This window comes from Arachis ipaensis, chromosome B6 (assembly GCF_059453495.1).
Source record: "Arachis ipaensis isolate K30076 ecotype BB chromosome B6, ASM5945349v1, whole genome shotgun sequence".
Classification (NCBI taxonomy): Eukaryota; Viridiplantae; Streptophyta; class Magnoliopsida; order Fabales; family Fabaceae; genus Arachis; species Arachis ipaensis.
Window position 1 is genome coordinate 54,687,548 of NC_142441.1, and position 6,362 is coordinate 54,693,909.

General features: G+C 40.5%; 1 non-coding gene across 1 annotated transcript; it reads left to right on the forward strand.

The window, feature by feature from the left end:
• Positions 1 to 5,774: 5,774 nt before the first annotated feature.
• LOC148555624 (small nucleolar RNA R71) lies at positions 5,775 to 5,882 on the forward strand. The gene has a single exon (XR_015886737.1). It is a non-coding gene; the product is annotated as a small nucleolar RNA R71 (small nucleolar RNA).
• Positions 5,883 to 6,362: the final 480 nt, after the last annotated feature.

Genomic DNA, 6,362 nt, shown 5'->3' on the forward strand with positions numbered 1-6,362 from the left:
ATCTTAATAAATCATTTTTTATTCACAACTTTGATACAACTAACCAGCAAGTGCACTGGGTCGTCCAAGTAATAAACCTTACGTGAGTAAGGGTCGATCCCACGGAGATTGTTGGTATGAAGCAAGCTATGGTCACCTTGTAAATCTCAGTCAGGCGGATATAAAATAGTTATGGAGTTTTCGAACATAAATAATAAATAGATAGAAAATAAGGATAGAAGCACTTATGTAATTCATTGGTGAGAATTTCAGATAAGCGTATAGAGATGCTTTCATTCCTCTGAATCTCTACTTTCCCGCTGTCTTCATCCAATCAGTCTTACTCCTTTGCATGGCTGGCTTTATGTAAGGACATCACCGTTGTCAATGGCTACCTTTAATCCTCTCTGGAAAATGGTCCGATGCACTGTCACTGCATGGCTAATCGTCTGGAGGCATCACCCTTGTCAATGGCTGCATCCTATCCTCTTGTGAAAATGGTCCAAATGCTCTGTCACAGCACGGCTAATCATCTGAGGTTCTCGATCATGCTGGAATAGGATTCACCCTCCTTTTGCGTCTGTCACAACGCCCAGCACTCGTGAGTTTGAAGTTCGTCACAGTCATTCAATCCCAGAGTCCTACTCGGAATACCACAGACAAGGTTTAGACTTTCTGGACTCTCATGAATGCCGCCATCAATCTAGCTTATACCACGAAGATTATGATTAAGAGATCCAAGAGATACTCATTCAATCTAAGGTAGAACGGAAGTGGTTGTCGGGCACGCATTCATAGGGAATGATGATGATTGTCAAATTTATCACATTCAGGTTGAAGTGCGAATGAATATCTTAGAAGCGGAATAAGTTGAATTGAATAGAAAAACAGTAGTACTTTGCATTAATCCTTGAGGAACAGCAAAGCTCCACACCTTAATCTATGGAGTGTAGAAACTCTACCGTTAAAAATACATAAGTGAAAGGTTCAGGTATGGCCGAATGGCCAGCCCCCATGATCTAAGAACCAGACGTCCCAAGATGTCTAATACAATAGTAAACAGTCCTATTTATACTAAACTAGTTACTAGGGTTTACAGAAGTAAGTAATTGATGCATAAATCCACTTCCGGGGCCCACTTGGTGTGTGCTTGGGCTGAGCTTGAATGTTACACGTGCAGAGGCTCTTTCTGGAGTTGAACGCCAGGTTGTAACGTATTTCTGGCGTTCAACTCTGGTTTGTGACGTGTTTCTGGCGTTTAACTCCAGACAGCAGCGTAGAACTGGCGTTCAATGCCCTTTTAAGTTGTCTAAACTCGGCCAAAGTATGGACTATTATACATTGCTGGAAAGCCCTGGATGTCTACTTTTCAACGCAATTGGAATCGCGTCATTTTGAGTTCCGTAGCTCCAGAAAATCCATTTTGAGTGCAGGGAGGTCAGAATCCAACAGCATCAGCAGTCCTTCTTCAACCTCTGAATCTGATTTTCGCTCAAGTCCCTCAATTTCAGCCAGAAAATACCTGAAATCACAGAAAAATACACCAACTCATAGTAAAGTCCAGAAATGTGAATTTAACATAAAAACTAATGAAAACATCCCTAAAAGTAACTAGATTCTACTAAAAACATACTAAAAACAATGCCAAAAAGCGTATAAATTATCCGCTCATCACAACACCAAACTTAAATTGTTGCTTGTCCCCAAGCAACTGAAAATCAAATAGGATAAAAAGAAGAGAATATACTATAAATTTCAAACTATCAATGAAACATAGCTCTAATTAAATGAGCGGGACTTGTAGCTTTTTGCCTCTTGAATAGTTTTGGCATCTCACTTTATCCATTGAAGTTCAGAATGATTGGCATCTATAGGAACTCAGAGTTCAGATAGTGTTATTGATTCTCCTAGTTCAGTATGATGATTCTTGAACACAGTTATTTTATGAGTCTTGGTCGTGTACCTAAGCACTTTGTTTTCCAGTATTACCACCGGATACATAAATGCCACAGACACATAATTGGGTGAACCTTTTCAGATTGTGACTCAGCTTTGCTAAAGTCCCCAATTAGAGGTGTCCAGGGTTCTTAAGCACACTCTTTTTTTGCTTTGGACCTTGACTTTAACCGCTCAGTCTCAAGTTTTTACTTGACACCTTCACGCCACAAGCACATGGTTAGGGACAGCTTGGTTTAGCCGCTTAGGCCAGGATTTTATTCCTTTAGGCCCTCCTATCCACTGATGCTCAAAGCCTTGTGATCCTTTTTATTACCCTTGCCTTTTGGTTTTAAGGGTTACTGGCTTTTTGCTCTTGCCTCTTGGTTTTAAGAGCCTTTGGCTTTTTCTGCTTGCTTTTTCTCTTTTTTTTTTTTCTATTTTTTCGCTATTTTTTTCTACAAGCTTTGTTCTTTGCTGCTTTTTCTTGCTTCAAGAATCATTTTTATGATTTTCTAGATTATCAAATAACATGTCTCCTTGTCAACATTCTTTCAAGAGCCAACATATTTAACATTCTTAAACAACAACTTCAAAAGACATATGCACTGTTCAAGCATTCATTCAGAAAACAAAAAGTATTGTCACCACATCAATATAATTAAACTAAGTTCAAGGATAAATTCGAAACTCATGTACTTCTTGTTCTTTTGAATTAAAACAGTTTTCATTTAAGAGAGGTGATGGATTCATAAGACATTCATAACTTTAAGACAAAGTTACTAAATACTAATGATCATGTAATGAAGACACAAACATGGATAAGAACTTAACATAGAGAAAACGAAAGACAGAAAATAAGAACAAGGAATGAGTCCACCTTAGTGATGGTGGCGTTTCCTTCTTGAGGAACCAATGATGTCCTTGAGCTCTTCTATGTCTCTTCCTTGTCTTTGTTGCTCCTCCCTCATTGCTTTTTGATCTTCTCTTATTTCATGAAGGATGATGGAGTGCTCTTGATGTTCCACCCTTAGTTGTCCCATGTTAGAACTTAATTCTCCTAGGGAGGTGTTGATTTGCTCCCAAAAATTCTGTGGAGGAAAGTGCATCCCTTGAGGTATCTCGGGGGTTTCTTGATGATGAGCTTCTTCATGTGCCTGTTGAGATTCATGAATATGCTCTCTTGTTTGCTCCATCCTTTTCTTAGTGATGGGCTTGTGAGATGAATCTTTCCATCTCCCATGGCTCAAAGGTGGAAGCATTTGTCTTCCCTTTCCTCTTCTTGAGGTTTCTCTGGCCTTAGGTGCCATTAATGGTAATGGAAAAACAAAAAGCTTATGCTTTTACCACACCAAACTTAGAATATTGCTCGCCCTCGAGCAAGAGAAGAAAGAATAGATGAAGAAGAAGAAGATATGGAGGAGATGGAGGGATGTGTGTATTCGGTCATATGGGTGGGATTGGGTGGGAAAGAGATTTTGAATTTTTAAGGTAGGTGGGGTGTATGGATGTGAGTGGTAAAGTAGTGATAGGGAAGAGAGATTGAGGTGATTGGTGAAGAGTTTTGGGGAAGAGCGTTTATGGGATGTGTGAAAGAGGGGTGAGAAGAAGTGAGTGGAGGTAGGTGGGGATCCTGTGGGGTCCACAGATCCTGAGGTGTTCAAGGATTTACAACCTTGCACCAAATTAGGCATGCAAAATTCCCTTGCACACAACTCTGGGCGTTTAGCGCCAGATTGGTGCTTGTTCTGGGCGTTGAACGCCTATTTGTTGCCCATTTCTGGCGTTGAACGCCAGAACCATGCTTGTTCTGGGCGTTCAGCACCAGCTCTTCTCCAGGGTGCAATTCTGGCGTTCAAACGCCCAGATGCTGCCCATTTTTGGGCGTTCAGCGCCAGAACCATGCTCTGTTCTGGCGTTGAACGCCAGCTAGATGCTTCTTACTAGCGTTTAAATGCCAGTAAGGTCTTTCTCCAGGGTGTGATTTTTCTTTTGCTATTTTTGTTTCCGTTTTCAATTTTTATATTTATTTTGTGACTCCACATGATCATGAACCTAATAAAACATGAAAGAACAAGACAAATAGAATTAGATAAATAAAAATTGGGTTGCCTCCTAACAAGCGCTTCTTTAATGTTAATAGCTTGACAGTGGGCTCTCATGGAGCCTCACAGATGTTCAGAGCATTGTTGAGACTTCCCAACACTAAACTTAGAGTTTGGATATGGGAGTTCAACACCAAACTTAGAGTTTGGTTGTGGCCTCCCAACACCAAACTTAGAGTTTGACTGTGGGGGCTCTGGTTGACTCTGTTTTGAGAAAAGCTTTTTATGCTTCCTCTCCATGTTTATAGAACAATAACCTTGAGTTGTAAACACAAGGGAGTCCCCATTCAATTGAAGGACTAATTCACTTCAGTCAACATCAATCACAGCTCTTGCTGTGGCTAGGAAAGGTCTTCCAAGGATGATGAATTCATCCTCATTCTTCCCAGTATCCAAGACTATGAAATCAGCAGGGATGTAAAGGCCTTCAACCTTTACTAACACGTCCTCTACTTGTCCATAAGCTTGTTTTCTTGAATTGTCTGCCATCTCTAATGAGATTTTAGCAGCTTGCACCCCATAGATTCCCAGTTTCTCTATTACAGAGAGAGACATGAGGTTTAGCCTTGAACCAAGGTCACACGGAGCCTTTTCAAAGATCATGTTGCCTATGGTACAAGGTATTATAAACTTTTCAGGATCCTGTTTCTTCTGAGGCAATGTTAGTTGATCCAGATCACTTAGTTCATTGGTGAACAAGGGAGGTTCATCTTCCGAAGTCTCAATACCAAATAATTTGGCATTCAGCTTCATGATTGCACCAAGAAACTTGGCAGCTTGCTCTTCAGTAACATCCTCATTCTCTTCAGAAGAGGAATACTCATCAGAGCTCATGAATGGCATAAGGAGGTTTAATGGAATCTCTATGGTCTCTAGATGAGTCTCAGATTCCTTTGGTTCCTCAGAGGGAAACTCCTTATTGATCACTGGATGTCCCAGGAGGTCTTCCTCCTTGGGATTCACGTCCTCTTCCTCCCTTACAGGTTTGGCCATGGTAATTAATTCAATGGCCTTGCACTCTCCTTTTGGATTCTCTTCTGTATTGCTTGGAAGAGTACTAGGAGGGATTTCAGTGATCCTTTTACTCAGCTGGCCCACTTGTGCCTCCAAATTTCTAATGGATGACCTTGTTTCATTCATGAAACTCACAGTGGCCTTAGATAGATCAGAGACTAAGTTTGCTAAATTAGAGGTATTTTGTTCAGAGTTCTCTGTCTGTTGCTGAGTGGATGATGGAAAAGGTTTACTATTGTTAAACCTATTTCTTCCACCATTATTAAAGCCTTGTTGAGGCCTTTGTTGATCCTTCCATGAGAGATTTGGGTGATTTCTCCACGAGGGGTTATAGGTGTTTCCATAAGGTTCACCCATGTAATTCACCTCTGCTATTGCAGGGTTTTCAGGATCATAAGCTTCTTCTTCAGAAGATGCCTCTTGAGTACTGTTGGATGCAGCTTGCATTCCATTCAGACTCCGAGAAGTCATATTGACTTACTGAGTCAATATTTTATTCTGAGCCAATATAGCATTCAGAGTATCAATTTTAAGAACTCCCTTCTTCATAGGCGTCCCATTATTCACAGGATTCCTTTCAGAAGTGTACATGAACTGGTTATTAGCAACCATGTCAATGAGTTTTTGAGCTTCAGAAGGCGTTTTCTTTAGGTGAATGGATCCACCTGCAGAAGTATCTAATGACATTTTAGCCAATTCAGATAGACCATCATAGAATATATCCAAGATGGTCCATTCTGAAAGCATGTCAGAAGGACACTTTTTGGTCAGTCCTTTGTATCTCTCCCAAGCTTCATAGAGGGATTCACCTTCTTTCTGTCTGAAGGTCTGAACATCCACTCTAAGCTTACTCATCTTTTGTGGAGGAAAGAACTTGGCTAAGAAAGCCTTGACTAGTTTATCCCAAGAGTTCAGGCTATCCTTAGGTTGAGAGTCCAACCATACTCTAGCTCTGTCTCTTACAGCAAAAGGGAAAAGCATGAGCCTGTAGACTTCAGGATCTACTCCATTAGTCTTAACAATATCACATATCTGCAAGAATTCAGTTAAGAACTGAAAAGGATCTTCAGATGGAAGTCCATGAAACTTGCAGTTCTGCTACATCAGAGAAACTAATTGAGGTTTCAGCTCAAAATTGTTTGCTCCAATGGCAGGAATGGAGATGCTTCTTCCATGTAAATTGGAATTAGGTGCAGTAAAGTCACCAAGCATCCTCCTTGCATTATTATTATTTTCGGCTGCCATCTCCCCTTCTTGTTAGAAAATTTCTGAAAGGTGCTTGCTGGATTGTTGTAATTTAGCTTCTCTTAGTTTCCTCTTCAGAGTCCT